Raw genomic sequence first — 24,531 nt, 5'->3', positions numbered from 1 at the left:
TATAAATTTTATATAATAATAAATAATTTTATGAGTACATTTTATGTTTTTGTACTGGAGCGGGTTGTGGGTTTATAGGGGAATAGGGTGGGAAGTAATTTAATTATGGTAAATTATTTAGTAATTAGTAGGATTAATTAATTAATTATAATTAATTGGTTATTATGTGAAAATAATAGGAAAATAATTTTAATTAATTTATTAATTGATATATATATGTTCTGTAGCGGGTTGTGGGTTTATAGGGGAATAGGGTGGGAAGTAATTTAAGTATGGTAAGTTGATTAATAATTAGTAGGATTAATTAATTAATTATAATTAATTGCTAATTAATATTGATTAATTGGGAAAATAATTAATTGATTAATTGATATATATTTTCTGTAGCGGGATGTGGGTTTATAGGGGAATGGGGTGGGGAGTAAGTTAATAATAATTAATTAATTAATTAATATATGTTTTTATAAATTTATATTTAATTTATTGGGAAATAATTAATAATAATTAGTTAATTAATTATTATTATTTTGTACATATTTAACATTATTAATTAATTGGTAATTAAATAATATTAATTAGTTACATTAATTAGAGTAATTTATTGATATATAATTTTTAATTACTGTTAATTAATTAATTGGGAAAAAATAATATTAATTATTAAATTATAATAATTACAGCAAATTTGCTAATATATTTACTTTTTTTGTTATTGTTCATTAATAATTAATTGCTTATGAAATAATATTAATTAATTTTGGGTAAAGGAGTATTTTTAGTGTTTAGGGTCAGTTTTGAGTTTTTGGGTAAAGGGTTTATTTTAGGGTTTAGGGTCAGTTTTCAGTTTATGGGTAAAGGGGTATTTTTAGAGTCCAGGGTCAGTTTTCAGTTTTTGGGTAAGGGGGTATTTTTTGGTTTCAGGGTCAGTTTTCAGTTTATGGGTAAAGGGTTTTTTTTAGGGTTCAGGGTCAGTTTTCAGTTTTTGGGTAAGGGGGTATTTTTTTGTTTCAGGGTCAGTTTTCAGTTTCTGGGTAAAGGGGTATTTTTAGGGTTCAGGGTCAGTTTTCAGTTTTTGGGTAAGGGGGTATTTTTTGGTTTCAGGGTCAGTTTTCAGTTTATGGGTAAAGGGGTATTTTTAGGGTTCAGGGTCAGTTTTCAGTTTTTGGGTAAGGGGGTATTTTTTGGTTTCAGGGTCAGTTTTCAGTTTATGGGTAAAGGGGTAGTTTTAGGGTTCAGGGTCAGTTTTCAGTTTTTGGGTAAGGGGGTATTTTTTGGTTCAGGGTCAGTTTTCAGTTCTTGGGTAAAGGGGTATTTTTTGTGTTCAGGGTCAGTTTTCAGTTTTTGGGTAAAGGGGTATTTTTAGGGTTCAGGGTCAGTTTTCAGTTTTTGGGTAAGGGGGTATTTTTTGGGTTCAGGGTCAGTTTTCAGTTCTTGGGTAAAGGGGTATTTTTAGGGTTCAGGGTCAGTTTTCAGTTTTTGGGTAAAGGGGTATTTTTTGGGTTCTGGGTCAGTTTTCAGTTCTTGGGTAAAGGGGTATTTTTAGGGTTCTGAGTCAGTTTTCAGTTCTTGGGTAAAGGGGTATTTTTAGGATTCAGGGTCAGTTTTCAGTTTTTGGGTAAGGGGGTATTTTTTGAGTTTAGGGTCAGTTTTCAGTTCTTGGGTAAAGGGGTATTTTTTGGGTTCAGGGTCAGTTTTCAGTTCTTGGGTAAAGGGGTATTTTTAGGGTTCAGGGTCAGTTTTCAGTTTTTGGGTAAGGGGGTATTTTTTGGGTTCAGGGTCAGTTTTCAGTTCTTGGGTAAAGGGGTATTTTTAGGGTTCAGGGTCAGTTTTCCCTACTGTTGTACTCTCTGGAGTAGGAATAGAAATTTTTAGCCTTACGCTATCCAATGTTTTATTTAATTAATTGTTAAAATATCAAATATTTATTTTATATTTTATATTACTTACATTTTATTTATGTTACTCTTTTATGTTTGTAAATGTGTTAGTAAATTAGAATATATTTCATTAATTTATAAATTCGTTAAATAATTATTAATACTTATTGTTCAGTGTATATATATTACATATTTACTGTATATATTTAATTAATGTATTCTTAATATATGTATTATTTATTACTTTTAAATATTATTAGATACTTTTATATATGTTTCTTTTATTTATTAGTCTTATAGACTTAATTTTACATTTCTATATTAAAAAAAAAAAACGATATTTTTAACATCGATATTTTTTACATCGATATTTTTTTTTCGATATTTTTGTACTTACCATGTTGTAGATAGGATGTCGATATTTTTGCCCTCGATATTGTTGACTCGATATTCTTGTAGGTCGATATTTTTGTAGTCGAAATTCTGTCATAGATCCGACCTTAATCCCCCCCGTTTTTGTATGGCTTTTCTTTTGCCCCCTGTAACCCTCAGTGCAGGAATAGGGACAGCAGTAGGGATGGTGGACTCACTATTTGTAGGGGTCACAGTCACTACTTCATTGTCACTGTTTTCTTCAGTACTAGCTACTGTGCCACTGGGCTGGATAGTAACTGTGTCCTGGAGAGAATCATGTGCCACACCAGAGAGGCTGCTATTTAGTACAGCAAATGAATCCTCTGTCTCTTTGTCTGCCAGTGGAGATTGTGTAGGTGAGTCTAGTCCCAAAGAAGACCTTCTCTCGCTATTTATTTTCGCCACAACTTGGACAAGATAGTTCTCCATGGTGTTTGTAACTGGGGTTAACTTTTTTCCAGGTATTTATACAGATGGATTAAGAACTTGATGCAAGATCTTGGCTCACAAGAAATAAAAGGTGTTTGTTTACCTGGTGTTCGAAGGTTCAGGAACACTGTGTCCGTTTGTGGGCATGGGAAATGTAGGGCAGAGTCCCTGGCCCAACCCAACCTTGGCCGACCTCGGACGGCCTCAGACGGCCCGCCCTTTGCCCGGGCTTAGCCCCGGGCGTCCCGCTCGCGTCCCGCGACGCAGGGCTCCTTCACCCTTTATGCTGCCTGGAAGCGCTCGCTGGCGCGTGTTGCGTCACCTCCACGCGCCGCCGCGAGGCCTGCCGGGAGTTGTAGTCCCCCGGAGCGGCGGCGCGGATTCCAATGCCCAGGAATGACTCTCGGCGGTGGCGACTAAGGCGTCAGCTCAGGTAAATTGTATATGCCCTGGAATGACTCTCGGTGGTGGCGGCTAGAATGTCAGCGCAGGTAGGTTCAGGTAAGTGCCAGGAAATGACTGTCGGTGGTGGCGGCAGGTACGTTAGTCTCCCCCGCTCTGCCGGGCTCCTTCACCCTTTATGCTGCCTGGAAGCGCTCGCTGGCGCGTGTTGCGTCACCTCCACGCGCCGCCGCGAGGCCTGCCGGGAGTTGTAGTCCCCCGGAGCGGCGGCGCGGATTCCAATGCCCAGGAATGACTCTCGGCGGTGGCGGCTAAGGCGTCAGCTCAGGTAAGTTGTATATGCCCTGGAATGACTCTCGGCGGTGGCGGCTAGAATGTCAGCGCAGGTAGGTTCAGGTAAGTGCCAGGAAATGACTCTCGGCGGTGGCGGCAGGTACGTTAGTCTCCCCCGCTCTGCCGGGCTCCTTCACCCTTTATGCTGCCTGGAAGCGCTCGCTGGCGCGTGTTGCGTCACCTCCACGCGCCGCCGCGAGGCCTGCCGGGAGTTGTAGTCCCCCGGAGCGGCGGCGCGGATTCCAATGCCCAGGAATGACTCTCGGCGGTGGCGGCTAAGGCGTCAGCTCAGGTAAGTTGTATATGCCCTGGAATGACTCTCGGCGGTGGCGGCTAGAATGTCAGCGCAGGTAGGTTCAGGTAAGTGCCAGGAAATGACTCTCGGCGGTGGCGGCAGGTACGTTAGTCTCCCCATCATCATAGCTGGGAAGATAGACATTTGAGTCAGATTCTCCATTATTGCAAATCTGTTGTCAGGGCCTTTACATCTGGTGATACTAGAGTACTTAGATATTTCATGCCCACTGTCATCTCTTGAGCCAAGTCAAAATCCATCCAGGAGCAATGATCAGACAAATTCAGACATTGCCTCTTTTGTACTGTGAGGGTTGGCATTTTATTTGATCACATGTACACATCTGCCTAAAAAGAAGTACACTTTAGTGCCAGGGTTAATGGAGTAATACATTGCAAATGCTTTTTCTCTCAATTATTTGTCTTTTGCTATTTGTAGGCATCCTTGTGTGTGTTACATTATGTCTTGAAGTTACAGTAGTTCAAAGCCAAAAGTACCTTTTCTTTGCATCAATAAGAATCATACTTTCATGTGATGTGCACTGGAACTAAATGGAATTTCTATACTTTCATCTTTCTTCCAAAGCAGCACATGCAGTTTTCCATTGCAATGATATGTGATGGATATTTTCTTTTAATTTGTTTCTGTCAAGCAGGAGCCAAACATCCTTTCTTCTATTTCTGTATCCTATGTTTGTAATAAATAAAATAATTTAAAAAAAAGTCTGTTATAGTGCCAGCAGTTGTGCATATGTTGTGCCAAATTCAGCAGTGTTACTGAAGTCAGAATGCTGCTTGGGTTTTTTGTTTCTGATGTTGGCTATGAAGTCCTATAGCTGTATTCTTCTTGGCGATTCGGACATATCTCATATTGGCTCTGCCTGACCCACTTAACATGCATATTCAGATGGTTGAGATGTTTGCACCACATGTGCCAAAGGGTTATATGTACGCCATGTCCACATTATGCACATAGTGCCATGGGGTGCTGAGACCAGTGCCTGAATATAAAGACAGAAGGCAGAAGAGAATAAAAGACACAAAAAGGCAGATCTGACATTATGAAATTTGAATAGACAGTTCATCAAACCCAGGTAGAACAGCCCTAATCTTCCCCTTCACTCCCTCCCTGTATTCCCACAAAATCGTGCACCATTGAAATTGAATTAAACGCAGGTGGTAGAGACTATATAGTGATTGGAAGTTTCCATTTGAAGATTTCAAATTGGAAATGTAGATACTGAGGCACTCATTGCCCTGCTAGAAGTGACCCTTCTACATGGTGTGATAAAATACTTACAGTGAGCAAGGGCTGTTAGTTAGGCTTCTGATGTAAATGTAAAGGATTCCTGCAAGTCATACAGAAGCTAATTCAGGATTATAAATTCCTCATAACATTGGCAGAGGAACTCTCTGACACTCATAATAATAATACATGAATATGAAGGTTTACAGATGACTCCTGTTTCATTGGGCGAATAATGCCATTGTGGGTTTTCAAGGCTGCATCAGTAACAGAGAAAGAAACAATTCCAGTGTTGGTTTGCACATACATAGTTTAAAGTTTATTGCGTTCATGTGGTTGCTCAGTAACAAACTGGCATTTTTACAGACAAAGCAAACACTGTACATCACTCACATCCTAGAGGTTCAACTAGAGGTTTGACTCACTATTTCATTTGGTGAGGAGACCTATATGGTGAGGAGACCTATATGAATCCAATTTAAAGGCAGTCAAAGTTTTCAGACAAAGAACAGCCTTTGAATGCAGAGATTGCACTAGACGCAACATAAACTTGTTCTACGTCAGTGAAACATCTCTGAAACAGGAATTGAAATTCAAACCTACATGTCACCAACAGGCAATGTAATGGACCTGTAATAGATGGTGGGTTTTGCCATGCAACGCCCATGGATTTAACACTGCCCCAGATTCACTTAATCACGTAAAACTGTGGCAGCACCAAAAGCTTAGCCCCCCCCCCCTCACCCCCTCCCATAGCAGGCGTAGCGAGGAGAAATATTTTTTATCTCTTTCCATGTTTGCTAAAGAGGAAAACGCCTCTCTCGATTGTTTTAGTGCAGGTATGTGCCCCTTCCTGCACAAAAACAATCCTGCATTTTAATTTTAAGGTTAACTTTGTCTCTTAAGGTGGCAGGCACCATAAAAAAGGTTAACATTAATTGAATGCGACTGCTGTGCTTCAGATCTGCTGTCCCTGCACTCGCAGCTATTCACAGGGAATAGCAAAAGGACGCTTACCTTAAAAAATATAAATGAAGCAGGAGTTTTTGCAATTTCGTGCAAATGTGGATTGTGTGCTGCAACTGACATTAGCTGTAGAGTAAAACGATAACGGTATGGAAAGTGCATGCAAAACTCGCTAACTGCTTTGCACCCTACTTTGGCCCTTGGTGACCTGCAATCTGCTTTCACGAACACAAGTCAAAAAAATTAGCTCGCATAAAAATTTTAAATCAACCTAGCTTTAAGGGAAATATACTTAAAAACTTCCAGACAGGCTTTCCACCAACTTGCAAAATCCTATAACTTGCTGATCAAGGACTTCTGGCAGAACTATTAGGTTCTCTCTATGCAATGGTTGTTTTAAAGTCTGCCTTTGAGGCTGAAGTGTAATAAAACCTTGAAATGCTGCTGTGTTGGCTACCATAATGGACGCACTTAGAGAAAAACCTTGTCTCAATCGTGGTTTTCATCTAACAGCTAACAATTTAGATAGCAACCAGTAATAACTATAAATTAGTGGTTACAATCGTGCACTTCCCTTTTTATGACATTTCCTTGCAAAGTGCCAGAGCGAATTTTAATGTACATGTCTGCGTTAGAATTGAGACCGTAAATTATATGAAGAGGTTAATGCTAGAAATTGAGTTGTTTCCTCTGCAATAAAATATCTTTTTTTCCTACCGTAGTTTCTCTTATTTGAAAATGTGACCCGACTGGAATACATGGCACATCATTTATGGGAATCCTCTCCACAAAAAGTCTGGCAACGTGTTGAAATAACAGTTTCAGTGTTTTTTTCCACGGTCGACAGGGGAATTTCTTGCAGTTAGCAATTCAAGACAGTATTTTTTCCTGACAAAGTACAAGTTCCCCCTGATGTCATCTCGTGCACACATGGAACCACAGTGACCGCCTTCTATGCTGTCATTTGGATTTCACTCCAGACGACAGATGCTTTGAATCAACCTGGACCATTTGTCTCAGCTGGAGTTCAAGGTAAGCTGTGTAAGTTGAAACAGAGAACAAGAAGCCATTTGTTCTGTTAATATTTTTGTATAGACTTTCCCTAGTGATTCGGTTTCTTTTCATTTAATGGAGCTATTCGTACAGTAGACCAATGGATCTTTGCGCAAAAAGACGTGGCTAGTAAATCTTTAACTAATAGAGTTCGCAGGCTGAAAAGAACGTCCCGAACTGCCTGAAATGTCTGTAATTGGAGGAATGAAAGACACTCTAGGTCCCATGACCTAAAAGATTTGATGTCACAGAACTTGGAAGGGTCTTTTTATTGAGTATATGTTGAGGATGCATTTAAAATAAAAATGGGAGGACCGCATTCCTTAACCAAGGCAACAGGAGTTAACATCGTGTCCCCACAGTCCTTAACTCATTTGCTGCTTCGTTTGCTCTTCTTCATACTTCCTTTTTTTTGCCCGCCCTTTCCGAAAGCCATCTAACGATGTAACATCGACTTTGCGGTGTCACGTGACTGACTTTACACTCTTTAACCTTGTTCATAAGCTAGTAACAAGGTTTGTCATGAATCCTTCCTCCAGCCTCACCCAGATGTTGGCAGTAGTCTGCCACCGACCTATGTCAGGGTAAGCCCTTGGCTCCGCTCACCTGATGGGGATCGGACCGACTATATTTAGAATGTCCGTCTCTCTGTGTCTTCAAGGCATAAAAACAGTGCAGAGGATGCAATGACAGTACCGATGAATACCGAGCAGGTGCCATTTTCTTTTGAGATCTGAGTTTTTTTCTTTTTTTCCCAAAGCAATGGTTTTTTCAGAAACCCTGGGCGTAATTTGCATAGTAGCGCTACGCTTAGCTACTCGAAGTGCACTTCGCACTACGCACGCTATGCGTAGCTACGCGAACTGCGTAATGCAGTAGGTAAAATGCTGTTCGCACTGATTGCACAGTGTGGGATTCTTGTCTGTACTGTGCAATAATTGCAAACAGCATCTTGCACAGTGCAAGCAGTCGTTTTCTGCCGCTCGAGAAGATTTGTACTGGAGCGGCAACTTTCTCAACGCGGACTGGTAGTTTCTCATCACGAGCAGTCGTGAGCATACGCGACCACTCACAATGAGAAACCTGACCTCCCGCTTCGAGAATCTCGCCGGGAGGTTTATTTTCCACGCTTGCGATCGGCAACTTGATGTTGATGATCGCGAATGAGGAAAATGTCTCGCCGGGATGTTGATTTTGCTTTCTCTCGGTCACCAACTTGACATTGAGGACCTCGAGCAAGCAAAAAATGCCCGCTACGTGTTTTTGCACTGTGCTACGTGCAATTCGCGTAGTGCGTAGTAGTGCATACTACGCACGCTCTGCGAGCGTAGCGTAGTACCACGCCCAGGGTATAATAGAGCACAATGGCCACAACATGCAAGAGATTCTCTCCATGCTCTTGGGAAGGGGGGCATTATCTTTTCCAGCCTAGGCTCAGCATGTCTTGCATAGTGGACCTGTGTCGATATCATCTGGGGTGGAAGCTCCGCCTTAAATCACCATGGTCACCTGGTGGCACTGAGGCTGAGAGCCAGGGGTGGCCCTGCTATCCGGATCTGACCAGAGCCCCAGACTGAGGTAGGTGGACCTGTAGTCTGGGCATCACCACTTTATGGCAGAGCACCCTCCCATTAAAACTGCTGTATTGAGATTGCTTTACTTTTACTTTGCTTGGTTGCATTAGAATATTAGGCAAAGTACTTGAGCAGTGTAGGATATTGTGTAGCAGACAAAGAGTGGGGGGTATTTAACATATACTTCAAATACTTCTATTTCCCGATGGAAAGAAGTGGAGTTTGGTTTCGGAACAGTGTACAAATGGAACACCCATTTTTTTCTTAGCACTGGTAACATTTATGAAAGGAACTGGGTGAATTCTATTCGGCTTGTCCAAAAGGCAGAGAATACTAACTTTGTGATAGTTGCCTTTCGGGGCACAATCAATAAGATAGGAAGTTATATGATCAGCTATGTATCAGAGGATTATCATCACCATAGCCAAGACATTAAAAAGCCTTGGCTCTATGTGTATTTTATAGCTATTAATGAAAAACTAGTTGACAATAAACTGTGAATTTTACATAACAGTCCTTGTCAAATATCGTCCATATTAGCAGTAATAGGATTGCAATGCTGTCACGCAAGCAGTTGTAGATGTCTTTCTTAATTGCTGTAACGTCAATAAGCTATAAGTATATGGAATTTCCTCATATAACTTACATTGTAAGTGGTTCCTAAAAATCTGTTGACAGATGTCACAACTTAGGACACCATTTTCAGTCTGTTTATAAAGACCCTGCCAACCAGTAATGTTTCTTTAGTAAAGAAACTGTAGCTGCAACACCAGCTTGTGCAGACACTCACCCCTCATGAGCAGCTATTATTAACTCTAATCTGCGGTCCAGGTTGGGCATCAATCGAGTACCCACCCGGGAATGCAGGCAAAGGGGATATTTTGAGATCTCAAAAGATAGGAGTATTTTGTTCAATAGCCTTTAGGTAAGGGATCACCACTAACCGAAGCAATGGCCGCAGCCATTATGTCATCATCAATCCTCACATGTGAACGAGTAATAGCAGCTACTAAAACAGTCTGAACAGCTGCATCAGCAGATCATCAAGCAATTAATTTAATGCAACATGTGTACCAATAATCAGTCAATGTATGAATTACATGAGCCCGTGGCAAAGCATCCTTTAATGCTGCCACCTTGCGCCAAAGGAATGTATGCTTGATAGCCTTCCTTTCAAAATCAGTGAATCTATTTAAGCACCAATAAGGTAAATTATCATTAAAAGCATGGACACAGTAATAGGACTCACACACTATAAGTGTGGGGAATTTTGAATCTGTATTCTGCAAAGCCAGAACAAAAACTTTCAGTTAAGTCAGCTGAGAGGTACAGTCACCTAAAGGTTATGTATATGTTTTTACTGCCTGCATTACACCATCTTTCATGACACCTTTTACTGCAGCACATGCTGCTGCTGAGTATTTATGCTCAGTACAAACAGCTGGCTGGGCTGAACCCTCAGTGTAGATTATAAAACCATATTGATCTAGAGGCAAAATGACACTAGATGGAGGGAATTCTTGCTCATTCTGGAGGTGTTCCTGTGTGTGTAAAAAGTCATCTAGGGTGCGCCTGGTGGCGCCTATTCAAGATGGCCAATCCCAGAAATGCTCTGTGACACCGAGCTCCGGTCGGCGCTGAAGGGCTCCTCTAACAACAGCAGTCCCATTTTTGCAGCATGGCCCCTTGTTATGGATGATACAGGGCACATTGAGGCAAGTTTTTCGACCTGCAATTGGTCTTTTTTTGCGCTTTTTCCCCTGAGCCTGCTTCACCCCCGTTTTCTGTGGCCGCCATTTTGTATATTCTACTGAAGGAGGTTGTTTTCTCCATAGTAATGTTTAAACGCACATATTTTTGGGCTCTACAGATCAATGCCTGTTATTGAGATGCCCTGACTTGCTAATTGTCACCAGAATAGATCAGCAAATGTTATACACTGGTTGGACTAAGTACTTCACCCCGTTTTCATTGGTCTACTGTCAACTGGTGCATATTATTTGATGGCTACCCGTCATGGTGGTGTGTGCACTCATGGACTCTTTTATTTGCGACCTCACTTTTCATACTTGACTCACTACGATGATACCCACATGGCTTACTGCGGCGAGTTTTTATATTTATTGTTGACCTTTTTCAGTGCTTTTCCTTCAAACCTGTTTCTCCTCAGACACCCTGTTCTGTGCGGCCTCCATTTTGTGTGCTTTTGTGCAGTAATGCTACCAGAGTTTCCTTTCTGCAATATATTTAAATACAAATAATTTTTGGTCTTATTGAGCAATGCCCACAAGTAAATGACTTTGTATGTTACCGGCTCATCAACACACTTGAGTTATTGCCACACACCTGATAGGTGGTCCAATCCTCTCTTATTCAACTGTCTGCCATGAGGTGATTTAATCTTTCTTCCTGTATATTGGTGCACTATAGCTACTCTGAAATTTTCAGTCAAGTTCTGCATGTGGTTTGTTGACATCCTCTCACCTTGCCTGTATTAACTGTGACCTTGGAGTTTTATATCCTAAGTGACGCTATCTATTGCTGTGTTGCACATTACGCCTTGCAATGGATTCACCACACTCAAATAAGCCCCATGGAGGGGTTGGGTCTGGTTTGGAGGTTGTAAGGAATCTGTTGCTAGCACAAATAAGCGCCACTAAAAAGACTTGTCTTCCCAATCGAGATCACCTCTCCCTCTGACTTTGGAGGATATTATGGACGAACTATGCCACATTAGACCTGTCATGATGGGCACTACTACTACACTTCAGAGAATTGAAGAAAAATGGTCCGGACTTGAGTCAAGACTTTCGGATGTGGAACAAAAAATAAGTGATTCACAGGACGTTGTTGCCAAAGTCAATATGCTCACTAAACGTAACTTATACTCAACTTAGGAAGACCACAGAGGATTTAGAAAATCCAATAGGCGCAACAACCTGCACATTTCTGGAATTCCAGAAGGTTCTGAAGACTCGGATATGATCTCCATTTTGAAGACTCAAGTCTTGCAGATCGCTGGTCTCTCGAAACCTATGGACTTTAATATCCAAAGGGCGCACAGGTTGGTTCCTCAAAATGCCTCTTCCTCAACCAAATCTAGAGACATTATCGCCTACTTCCTCTTGTACTCCAACCTCATGGCAATACTTAACGCTGCCAAGCAACATAAGCAGATGCTCTGATCTGGTCACAAAATGTTTCTCAGTCAAGATGTCTCTAAGCCAGCCACAAACCGGTGTAAGGAATTTCTTGACCTCCGACCATCCTTGAGATCCATGAATGCCTGTGATGGTCTTATCCATCCGTGCTTTTTCAAAGTAACTTATAAAGACAGAACTTTTACTTTTGATGACCCGGCTGATCTTCGGAAATTCATTCATGTTCACAAGGGAGAAGCTATGGAACTGAGCAAGCCTTAATTGTGTTATGTTTGTTCCATTCCCTGTTTTTTATGTCTCTCCTGTGCAGTTCCAGACACTGATGTTTCTACCCACGTTCTCCTTATGTTTTGTCGTGTATGACTTACTCTGCTGCATTGTCTGGTAAGTTCCCTTCCATTCTGTTCCGTATGCTTACGACTTTGTCCTTAATATCTAATTTCTTCCTTTTTGTTCTATTAGTAAACTTATCCCTCCTCGGTCTCCCCCACCCCCCTTTTTGGAGTGGTCGCCTTGTTTTTGAACCCCTTCCTCATGTCAAGTCAAGTCAAAGAATTTATATAGCGCACTACATACCCAGAGGGTCTCAAGGCGCTTAGGAAGGGGAGGAGGATTACTTGTCAAATATCCATGTTTTAAGTTGCTTTCTGAATGCTAGGTGGTTCTGGGTAAGGCGAAGGTAAGTGGGGAGTGAGTTCCATGTTCTAGCAGCCAGGTATGAGAAGGATCTGCCTCCCCTGGTGGTCTTGTTGATGCGAGGTACAGTGGCGAGGGCTTGGCTGGAAGAACGTAGTTGGCGGGAGGGGGTGTAGAAGGACAGTCGTGAGTTGAGACATTCTGGTCCGATTTCGTAGAGTGATTTGTGTGCGTGGGTTAGCAGTCGGAAAGTGATTCTCTTATTGACGGGTAGGCAGTGGAGGTCTTTCAGGTGACCAGAGATGTGTTCGTTGCGATGTCTAATATGATCCTGGCTGAGGCGTTTTGGATTCGTTGGAGTTTCTTCTGGAGTTTAGCGGTGGTACCTGCATAGAGGGTGTTTCCGTAGTCCAGTCGGCTCGTGACCAGAGCATGGGTGACAGTTTTCCGGGTTTCGGTGGGGATCCAGCGAAATGTTTTTTTGAGCATGCGAAGAATGTTGAAGCAGGATGAGGATACGGCGCTGACTTGTCTATTCATTGAGAGTGAAGAATCCAGGATGACGCCTAGGTTCCGTGCGTGGTCTGTCGGGATGGGTGCTTTTCCAAGGGCTTCCGGCCACCAAGAGTCATCCCATGCAGAGGGGGATGTACCTAAGATGAGGACTTCTGTTTTATCTGAGTTCAGTTTCAGACGGCTGTGTTTCATCCATTCGGCAACTTCTTTCATTCCTTCATGTAGGTTAGTTTTGGCGGTGCTGGGGTCATTGGTGAGAGAAAGGATTAGTTGAGTGTCATCCGCGTAAGAGATGATGTTGAGGTTGTGTTGGCGGGCGATGGCCGCGAGGGGGCTCATGTATACGTTGAAGAGGGTGGGGCTGAGTGAGGATCCTTGTGGTACGCCACAGATGACTTCAGTGGCCTCGGACTTGAATGGTGGAAGGCGGACTCTCTGGGTTCTTCCGGTGAGGAACGAGGTGATCCATTCAAGTGCTTTTCCTTGTATTCCGATGTTACTGAGGCGTTGTAAAAGGGTGCTGTGGCAGACTGTGTCGAAGGCTGCAGAGAGGTCGAGGAGGATGAGGGCGACTGTGTCTCCATTGTCCAGTAGAGTTCGAATGTCGTCTGTTGCTGCGATGAGGGCGGTCTCAGTGCTGTGTTTTGCTCGGAAGCCAGATTGTGAGGAGTCGAGGGATTTGTTGGCTTCGTGGAAAGCGGCAAGTTGGTTGTTGACAGCTTTCTCGATTACTTTGGCCGGGAATGGAAGGAGCGAAATGGGGCGGTAATTTTTGAGTTCGGTGGGGTCCGCTGTGGGTTTTTTCAGAAGGGCGGTGAGTTCAGCGTGTTTCCAGTTTTCCGGGAAGGTGGCGGAGTTGAAGGAGCAATTGATGACGTCTCGGAGGTGCGGTGCTATGACGGAGTCTGCTTTGTTGAAGATGTGGTGAGGACATGGGTCTGTGGGGGATCCTGAGTGGATGGAGTTCATCAGGCGGATGGCGTCCTCAGTGGAGATTGGGTTCCAGTCGTTAAGGGTGTTCACGGGGGAAGAGTGTTCAGCATAAGGTTGGGTGGGTTGGTCTCCGGGTTGGTTGTCGAAGCTGTTGTGGATGTCTGCAATCTTGTTGTGGAAGAATGAGGCTAGGGAGTCGCAGAGGGCTTGAGAGGGGGTGATGTCGTTGGAGTTGGCCGAGGGATTGGAAAATTCCTTGACGATGTTGAAAAGTTCCTTGCTGTTGTGGGCGTTGTTGTCAAGTCGATCCTTGAATGCTGTTTTCTTGGCCTTTCGGATTAGTTGGTGGTGAGTGCGGGTGGCGTTTTTGAAGGCATCCTTGGTGCTAGTGGTTGGGTCTTTTTTCCAGGCCTTTTCAAGGGAGCGGCAGAGTTTCTTGGACTTCTTAAGATCATCGTTGAACCATGAGGCCTTCTTGTTGCCAGGTTTGCTTTGACGTTTTTTCAGTGGTGCTAAGGTGTCGGCGGTGTTGGATAACCATAGGGTGAAGTTGGCGGCGGCTTGGTCTGGGTTAGAAGAGTGGGCTGGGGTGTTTAGAAGGAGTGATGAGGAGATCTGGTCGGTGGTGATTTTGTTCCAGTTTCTTTGCAGAGTTGGTTGGAGGTGGTTGGTGGGTTTTGGCTTGTTATAGGTCAAGTGAACGCAGCTGTGGTCAGTCCAGAGGAGATCCATAGTGTGGCTGAAGGAGACATGATTGCTGGAGGTGAAGATGGGGTCGAGAGTGTGACCTGCGATGTGGGTGGGGGAAGTGACCAGTTGTTTAAGTCCGAGGTTGGCGAGGTTGTCCAAGAGGGTGGTGGTGTTGCGGTCGTTGATCTTTTCAAGGTGAAAGTTGAGGTCTTCCAGAAGGATGTAGTCTTTGGAGGGGAGCGCGTGAGGAGTGATGAAGTCTGTGATGTCTTCACTAAATTTTGCGCGGGGTCCTGGTGGTCTGTAGAGGAGGGTGCCTCTGAGTGTGGTCTTGGGGTCGATGTGGATCTGGAAGTGAAGGTGTTCGGAGTTGGCGAGGTTGGCGTCAGAGCTGGTTGAGATGCGGATTGATTTCTTATGGACGATAGCGATTCCTCCTCCTGTGTGGCCGGTACGGTCCTTGCGAGTGATCTTATAGTCTTCAGGGATGGCGATGGTGATGTCTGGGGCGGAGGAAGCGTTCATCCATGTTTCTGTTAGGAAGGCGACGTCCGGAGAGATGGTGTCTAGTAGATTCCATAGGTCAATGGCGTGTCTGTGGACCGAGCAGGTGTTGAGAAGGATGCATTGTAGGTGGGTGGGGTCGGGAATCTGTGGTGTGGTCATAGTGGAGATGTTGTCGGTGCCTCTGAATTTGCAGGAGTAGCAGGAGAAAGGTCCATGGGTGTGTCCAGGAGCGGCTTGCACGCAGTTGGGGGCGCGACCGGGGTTAAGGGCTGGAGGGTGGCGGCATCGTAGGTAATGCGGGAGGGCTGGGCAGCGCGAGGGGCAGGGGGACTGGCGCTGGGCGCGGTCCAGGTGCGGACGGGCGTAGACGGGCTTACCTTTGGCGCACCTTCAGCGTGTCCGTAGCGCGTGGACGCTGCGCGTGGGGGCATTGGCCATAAATGGAGAGTGGAGGGGGGCGGAGTGTGGGAGGGTCAGCCGGGAGGCGGGAGCGAGGTGGGGGAAGGGCCAGGGGATGCACCCAAAATGGCAGCAACAACAACAAGCGAAACGGAGGCGCTTTTGAAAGAACCAAGTAATTCTGATAAGTACAGCCAGGAAGTGCGCGCTATCGATGTGAAGTACTAGCAATGCAGGCACAATGGTTAAAGCATAGACAGAGCAGTCAAGCGCTAATAAATAGGAGATGGTCTGCACAAAAGCGCTACGAGGGTAAATGCAGAGGTAGAGTCAGGCGCTACAGTCACAAGTTAGCAGACAGCGCTACGATGAGAAATCTGCTGAGTTAGGCTCTACGATACCAGGTCTTCGCAGGAGGAGGCAGGGGAGCGGCCGTTCGTGTCCAGGACAGGACGGTCACAGCTTAGGAGGGTGTGAGGACGTCCTATGGTTTCCGTGGGTGGGAGGGTCAGCCGGGAGGCGGGAGCGAGGTGGGGGAAGGGCCAGGGGATGCACCCAAAATGGCAGCAACAACAACAAGCGAAACGGAGGCGCTTTTGAAAGAACCAAGTAATTCTGATAAGTACAGCCAGGAAGTGCGCGCTATCGATGTGAAGTACTAGCAATGCAGGCACAATGGTTAAAGCATAGACAGAGCAGTCAAGCGCTAATAAATAGGAGATGGTCTGCACAAAAGCGCTACGAGGGTAAATGCAGAGGTAGAGTCAGGCGCTACAGTCACAAGTTAGCAGACAGCGCTACGATGAGAAATCTGCTGAGTTAGGCTCTACGATACCAGGTCTTCGCAGGAGGAGGCAGGGGAGTGGCCGTTCGTGTCCAGGACAGGACGGTCACAGCTTAGGAGGGTGTGAGGACGTCCTATGGTTTCCGTGGGTGGGAGGGTCAGCCGGGAGGCGGGAGCGAGGTGGGGGAAGGGCCAGGGGATGCACCCAAAATGGCAGCAACAACAACAAGCGAAACAGAGGCGCTTTTGAAAGAACCAAGTAATTCTGATAAGTACAGCCAGGAAGTGCGCGCTATCGATGTGAAGTACTAGCAATGCAGGCACAATGGTTAAAGCATAGACAGAGCAGTCAAGCGCTAATAAATAGGAGATGGTCTGCACAAAAGCGCTACGAGGGTAAACGCAGAGGTAGAGTCAGGCGCTACAGTCACAAGTTAGCAGACAGCGCTACGATGAGAAATCTGCTGAGTTAGGCTCTACGATACCAGGTCTTCGCAGGAGGAGGCAGGGGAGCGGCCGTTCGTGTCCAGGACAGGACGGTCACAGCTTAGGAGGGTGTGAGGACGTCCTATGGTTTCCGTGGGTGGGAGGGTCAGCCGGGAGGCGGGAGCGAGGTGGGGGAAGGGCCAGGGGATGCACCCAAAATGGCAGCAACAACAACAAGCGAAACGGAGGCGCTTTTGAAAGAACCAAGTAATTCTGATAAGTACAGCCAGGAAGTGCGCGCTATCGATGTGAAGTACTAGCAATGCAGGCACAATGGTTAAAGCATAGACAGAGCAGTCAAGCGCTAATAAATAGGAGATGGTCTGCACAAAAGCGCTACGAGGGTAAATGCAGAGGTAGAGTCAGGCGCTACAGTCACAAGTTAGCAGACAGCGCTACAATGAGAAATCTGCTGAGTTAGGCTCTACGATACCAGGTCTTCGCAGGAGGAGGCAGGGGAGCGGCTGTTCGTGTCCAGGACAGGGCGGTCACAGCTTAGGAGGGTGTGAGGACGTCCTATGGTTTCCGTGGGTGGGAGGGTCAGCCGGGAGGCGGGAGCGAGGTGGGGGAAGGGCCAGGGGATGCACCCAAAATGGCAGCAACAACAACAAGCGAAATGGAGGCGCTTTTGAAAGAACCAAGTAATTCTGATAAGTACAGCCAGGAAGTGCGCGCTATCGATGTGAAGTACTAGCAATGCAGGCACAATGGTTAAAGCATAGACAGAGCAGTCAAGCGCTAATAAATAGGAGATGGTCTGCACAAAAGCGCTACGAGGGTAAATGCAGAGGTAGAGTCAGGCGCTACAGTCACAAGTTAGCAGACAGCGCTACGATGAGAAACGATGATTGCTATGACTAAAGGCTTCTGGCTTTTTGTCATCTTTTCTTTGCTAGCTCTTTCTGGGCGACTTTTCTCCCCTTTTCTTCTCCCCTTCTATTCCCCTTTTCTTTCCTTTCTCCCTTTTTCCTCTCATCGCCTCTTCGCTCTATTTTCTGCTGCACCTCTTTTTTTCCATTTTACACTTATGGTACTTCATTGTTCTCTCCTTCCTTCGTTCTTATAGAGAATGTATGATGTTACAACACATACATTTACAACGCTGTCTTTACATCACAACATCCTTTAGAACGCACTTCATGACATCGCATGACACTACAGCGCATTTTTAGAAACTACCTTTACAACGCATTCCATTACATCGCATTATACCTTTACAACGCATACCATTACAACGCAGACCATTACATTGCATTTAAGTTAAGTATTGGATAGAATAGGGGTAAAAATGACTATTCTAACTCCAGGGGGTGCAACAGTAGGGTAAGTGTTGGATAGTGTAAGGGTAAAAATTACTATTCTAGCCCCAGGGGATACAACAGTAGGGTAAGTTTTGGATACTGTAGGGGTACTATGCGCTGTAGTGTCATGCGATGTAGTATCATGCTTTGTAATGCCTGCATTGTAGTAACATGCATTGTAAAGGATGTTGCGCTGTAATGACTGCGTTGGAAGTGTAGTGCGATGTAAGGGTTGCGTTGTAAAGGATGTTTCCTTTTTATGGATACATCAAACTATCAATTTCATTTACGTTCCTCTATTTTATCCCCTTTTTTCCGCTCCTTCTCAGTTTTTACCTATCTTTATTTTACTTATATCTGTCTCTTTTCAACACTGGCATATCTGTCTTCTGATTAGTTTCTCACATCTTTCCTTCCATTCATGCTTTAAGTTTCATCTACTCTTTTATTTAATTCTGCTCAAGTTTTATCGATGAATGGCATTCGTGTAATTTCATGGAATGTTAAAGGTATCTGCAATCCTGTCAAAAAACAGCGCAGTTTGTCTCACCTTGCTAAATTGAAATGTCATGTTGCATTATTACAAGAAACACACCTCAAGTTACAAGATTTGTCTTCACTGCACAAACCATGGGTAGGAGAGAAGTTTTCTGCTCCCCGCCAGTGAATAATAAGAACGGTGTAGGTATTTTGTTTCATAAGTCTCTAAATGTTCAGTTGCAAAATGAATTTCAAGATGCTAATGGTAGATGGCTTTTTTTGAATACTAAATTTAACAACATTCAACTCTCTTTTTGTAATGTTTCATGGCCCTAATGGCATTGACTTATCTTTTTGGAATAATTCTTTACTCTTCTCTCCTCTCATGCTGCCGATACTTTGATTGTGGGTGATGATTGTACTCAACTTATGGATCCCTTCCATGACTGGAAATCTCAAACTAAATATATCCCTAACAAGATGCAGAAGACTTTTCATAAGGCCATCACCTCTAGAGGAGTGATAGATGCATGGAGAACCTTTCACCCTGACGTTTTGGAATTTTCTTTTTTCTCACTGTTCACAGATATCACTCCAGCATAAATTACATTTTTCTCACACAACCAGCCCCTCATTTCATTACTAATTAAGAGATTGGTTCCATTCTCATCTCAGATCACGCCCCGTCATTTTAGACATGGATTATCCTTCACCTATCTCCACATCCCGTCAATGGCGTTTCGACAATTCCCTTCTCCTGGATTCTCAATTTGTCTAGCAATTTACACTTTTTATGCATTCTTTAACAATAATCTTTCCTCTGCTTCTCAATATCATTTTATTTGAGATGCCTTTGAAGCTACTGCTAGGGGCTTCATAATTGACTTTGTGTCCCGGAAAAAAAAGAAAGCTCTTATGGCCTCAACATCTATCCTAAAACAAATTAAAGCTTTAGAAAACAAATACTTCACCGCCAACTGTCCTGACACATTCTCTAACCTTATCAAAGCAAAAATGCAATATAACAAACAATCCTGGGATTCAGCTTGTAATAATCTCCTCAAATTCAATGCTAAGATGAACGGTGGTTGGAATAAGCCTCGTAGATCTCTAGCTAACTATCTTAAAATCAAAAAGCAAAAATCTAAAATTGTGGCTATTACAGATAACTCTGGAATTTGGCATATTACAGATGCTAAGATACTTGATTGCTTCACTGATTATTATACTTCTCTTTACACCCCAGAGTCCACCCATTCTTCTGAACAAATTGATTCCTTTTTTCAGAATATCCGCAATTCTCCTGACAATCTTCTTGATCTCACATCTTTGGTTGTTCCTATCTTGGAACAAGAAATCAGCAATGCCTTCAATCTCTTTCCCAAGGACAAAACACCTGGCACGGACGGTTTCACCGTCCGATTCTTTCTTCAATTTAAACAACTTCTGGTCCCTCAAGTATCAAGTAGTAATTCTTTATTTAGATATAAAAACATATCTTTAAAAGATTGCACAAATTACATTATGTACAGTTTTATAAATAAAAAATGATAAAAGAATAAAATGTAACCGTAAGCATGCTAGTTAAAACATTTCAATTCATAGATTGGCCCACCCGGGCATTGCAAGTTCTGTTAAAGTGCATATTCGATCTTGTCAATCGGCAGTACAGTCTCCGCAATGTCCATTTTATCTAGGGTGCGGTAAGCGTGCTGAATGAATTTGGACAAGTTTATGTTTAAGACAGTATTATCTGGAGACAAAGCAGCGATAATGGCATGCCTACAGGTCCGAATTCCCAGCCTGTTCCATTCTGGCTTGAGCAGACACCTGCGTTGGAAATTAAATAAGGGACAGATGCAGAGCACATGCAGGATTGTTTCTGTTGCTAACCCGCATCCTCTGCATGTTGTGTCTTCCTTCTTACGGCGCCAGGTGGGTAGGTTTTGGAGAAAGCGCCAATCTCCCATTCTTAGGGCTATCAAGCAGCGCTTTAGATAAAGTGAAAATGTCATGGAGAGGTAGGCTGCAGGGGTCAGTCGATTGTAGGAGTTAACTACCGCCCAGGAGTGACTACGTTTCGTGACAAGAGCTTTGTCTAACACCAGAGATTTCAGTCTTACACATTTTTTGATTACATTTTTAAAAACAGTCTGACTTGGGTTAAGAGCCCAGAGATCAGCAACTGACATTTGATGGATGTAATCATTCAGAAGGCACCCGAATGATCCCCCTGGATTAGTCTCGTTGATTTCTTTCCAGATTAGGGACTCTAGTGTACCTGCTTCGGCCTGTCTTAATTTATGACACAGCTTGAGGTAAGTACCCACGTTAGAAGCTTCATAGTTGGTTAATCCCAGCTCTAACCTAATCTGGGCCGGGGAAGCAGTGCTCGGTAAATGAAGTACCTTTCTGTAGATTTTGGTTGTGTGTTTGTTTAGGGCAGTATTCATTTTACCTTTAAAGGTCTCTATACCATAAGAAAGTGTTGGTCCAATTTTTGCTCTAAGGACTTCTAGTAGAGGGGCAAGGGTTGGACCTGAGAGTTTCTTCGATAGCTTGGCCAAGGATACCACTAGGTCCGTAGTTTTAGCTATGATCACACTACTTTGCTTTGAAAAGCTGCCCCTTGCGTCCAAATGGACCCCTAAGTATTTGTATGATTGGCCAATCGAAAGATTTATTTTGTTAATTGACCAACCACCGCCGCTGTAGTTTTCTTACCAAAAGGGACTATCAGAGTTTTCTCCATGTTAATTTCTAATTGATTGCCAGTCGTATATTGCGATAATGCAACAAGGAGCCTTTGTAACCCTACTCTAGTAAGACTAAACAGGGCCAGGTCGTCGGCATATAAAAGATTACATATTGCCGCTCCTCCTATTTTGGGTGGATGACTATTTACCTTGTCTAGACTACTTGACAGGTCAGATATGAATAGGTTAAAGAGAAGAGGGGCCAGCACGCATCCATGCTTTACACCGCGTGAGGTCATAATTTTTCGCGAGAGGTGCGAGCCGGACCCTAACTTCACTCGAACCCATGTGTCAGAGTAAAGATGAATAATTGGGTTCAGTATGTTGTTTGGAATACCCCACTGTGTCAGTTTTTTCCAGAGAGCCGCCCTAGGCACTCTATCAAACGCTGCTTTAAAATCAACAAAGCAGCAGAAGACCATCCTGTTTGTTGATAACGCTTTATCGATTATAGTGGAAATTGCCAGCAAATTTGTCGTAGTTCCTGAATTGGCAACAAACCCTGTTTGGTTCAGGGGGATCAGATCGTGGTCCTTTGCCCATTGCCTTAAATCCTCCAGAATGAGTCCTGCAAAATGTTTTGCCTCTATGTCCAGTAGGGCGATTAATCTATAATTGTTAGGCATAGCACGTGATCCAGATTTATGAATGGGATGAATTATTGCGCCCCGCCATGAGTCCGGGATTGTCCGTGTTCTCAGGGTGTAGTTAAAGAGATTTAGTAACACCATGGACCAGAAGGGAATGTCCGATTTGAATAGCCTTTGTGGTAGGCCATTCGGGCCTGGTGCTCCATCTTGCCTCCCTTTTGTCACAGCTTTGGCAACTCGATCCTCAGTTAGTGCATATGCAGGGGTGGGTCCTCGGATTGTATCCAGGGAGATATTTTGTGCTGCATCTTCCGCTATCCCGCAGCCCCTGGGGGATCTTATGCAGTCCTGGTCGTCTTGTGCCTGAAAGTGATCTGTTAGAAATGTTGCCCATTCCGCTTCCTGTATATTTGCAGAGCCAGAATTTGTTAGGGGCAGGTTGGTGCGGTTAACAAGATACCAGAATTTCCTTGAGTTTTTTTGCTTGCTTTCCCACACCAATTTTACCCAGTATTGATTTTCCTGAGCCCGTTTCTCTTGGGAGACAGCCCTCCTGAATGCTTTTTGGGCGTGGTGATATGTGGCGAGGAAGGCACTATTCCCCGGGAATTTTAACGCCAACCTCAAAGCGGTGTTCCTTGCTCTCTTTAGTGGTTTTAAGACAGCGTAAGATGAGGCCCCTACTGAAGGTGGGCTGTTTAATCTCCGCGCAGTCGCAGGATATGAATTGATCAGATGAAGGCACAGCTGCGACCATTTCCATATCGGGTTGACATCTTTATCAGAACTACCTGTTATGAAGTCCTTGCTTGCTTTTAAAACACTCAGACTGTTGGATTCATTCCATTTGAGGCGCTTGAGGTTTTCGGTGTGAATTCCCTCGTAGGTTATGGGAGCCACTTTATGGAGTTCAGGGTTTGTGGTGAAGGTGATGACCTGGGGCCTGTGGTCGCTTTCAGACCGTGGGTGGATGAAAAAACAGTTCAACTTAAACAGTAGTTCTGAGTTGCAGATAGTAAAGTCTAAGTAAGACTCTTTTTTTCCATTCGACCAGGTCCAGTTTGGGGGTGAGTCACTTGCTGTCCTTCCATTCACTACCAGGTATGCTGCGTTATAGAATCTCGTCACAGAGAGTTCACCTAGTATGTTTGGGGCTTGCTTTGAAGGTTTGGATTGAGTCAACACCTCAAAGATGTTAGTCAGGTCCGGCCCTTCCATGTCTGCTACGTTCCCCTGAAATAGATTTGTATTGAAATCTCCCGTGATAATGCGGTCTGAGTTGGGATATTCAGTAGCTATGTCATTCATGATTTCGCACAGTCGGACCAGATGGTCTTTTTTTGTACGGGTGCTGGGATTAATGTACACGTTGACAAGGAGAATTGGACGCTGCATCCCCCAGGGGTTAAATTTGACCCCAAGTAACCAGTCTTCTTTGAGGTGAAATTGATTGAGAGCGCCTTTTAGGTTATTTGAGATGTATATGGACAAACCGCCTTTGGGATGGCCAAATCGGTTGTCCCTGAGAGCTGGTTTCCAAAACTCGATATATCCTTCTATGGGACGGCCCTCTGTCGCCCAAGTTTCCTGTAGGGCGATTGCAGTGTGTTTGCACAAGAAAGCCATAGTGTCTTCGTTTGACGTTTTTTGATGAAGTCCACTGGTATTCCATGAGCACAGTGAGAATGGAGGCCGTCCCTGCTTGGTGTCTCTTTTGTGCCATATGTCCGCCGCTGAGATGGATTTTCTAGAGGGGATGTATGTTTCTACGGGTGGTTCCCCCGCTGGCGGTCAATTTGAATGTTTTGATGACAGAATTGCCGGCAGCCAGCCCCAGCTGTAGTTGCATTCTTCATTGGCCCCGGCTTTTTCCGGCCCTTTTGGTTTGATGTCGGCCCCTATAGCATTTTTTAGGACCGAGTAGGGTCTCACGCATCCTGTTTTTTTGGATGTTAACAGGTGGCTGGGTGAAGTCGGCCTGGTTAACAGGGAGGTGGGGTACCCGGGGGTGGAGTAAGGGTACACTCTGATTCCCCAGTTCCGCAACGTCGACTTCTGTTCAAGAAAAGCTCCTACCCAGCTAGTCGATGAAAAAGTCACCACAGTGACCTCAGATGGTTGATTACCTCGAGGGGAGAGGAATTCGATGGATTCAATATTGTTCGAGGCCAGTCCAGCTAGACCTGGAATTCCTTCTGCTAGTTTTAACAGGTTGGATCTATTAAGAATGTCGTGCCGCCCTTTAGATTTATATTCGGGGGCCAATAGAATCTGATGGCACGGTGGATCGTTGTTGATTGACTCCGGAACACTTGTGGGTTTGGTGTTAGAGTTTTCGGGTGTCCTGTCTGGTTTGATTTCATATAGCTGTGGTGACAGTCGTTGCGGGGCCCTCGTCGAGTGTAAACTATGGCTGGTCGCAACTTTGGAGTCATTGCAGATGGTTTTAGAGTAATTGATTCTTGACATTGCGTTTTCTTTTCCCGGGGAAATGAGAGTCGTCGGTGGTCTGGAAGTTTCTGATGTCATCTTGGGCCCAGTTGCACTTGCCGTGTCTGTGCTCGCCTTGATGGTATCTGTGTGAGCCCTGCCCTCGGTTGTTTCTGGGGCCATTGCTTGAATGCTTAGGACCTTTGGACTACTCGCAGATTCTTGGGTAAGTTTTTCTGGGGAGACTCCCTCGACGCTAATTCTCTGCTCTGCG

The sequence above is a fragment of the Lissotriton vulgaris genome, chromosome 2_1 (genome assembly GCF_964263255.1).
Source record: "Lissotriton vulgaris chromosome 2_1, aLisVul1.2, whole genome shotgun sequence".
NCBI lineage: Eukaryota > Metazoa > Chordata > Amphibia > Caudata > Salamandridae > Lissotriton > Lissotriton vulgaris.
This window is presented reverse-complemented; position numbering follows the sequence as displayed.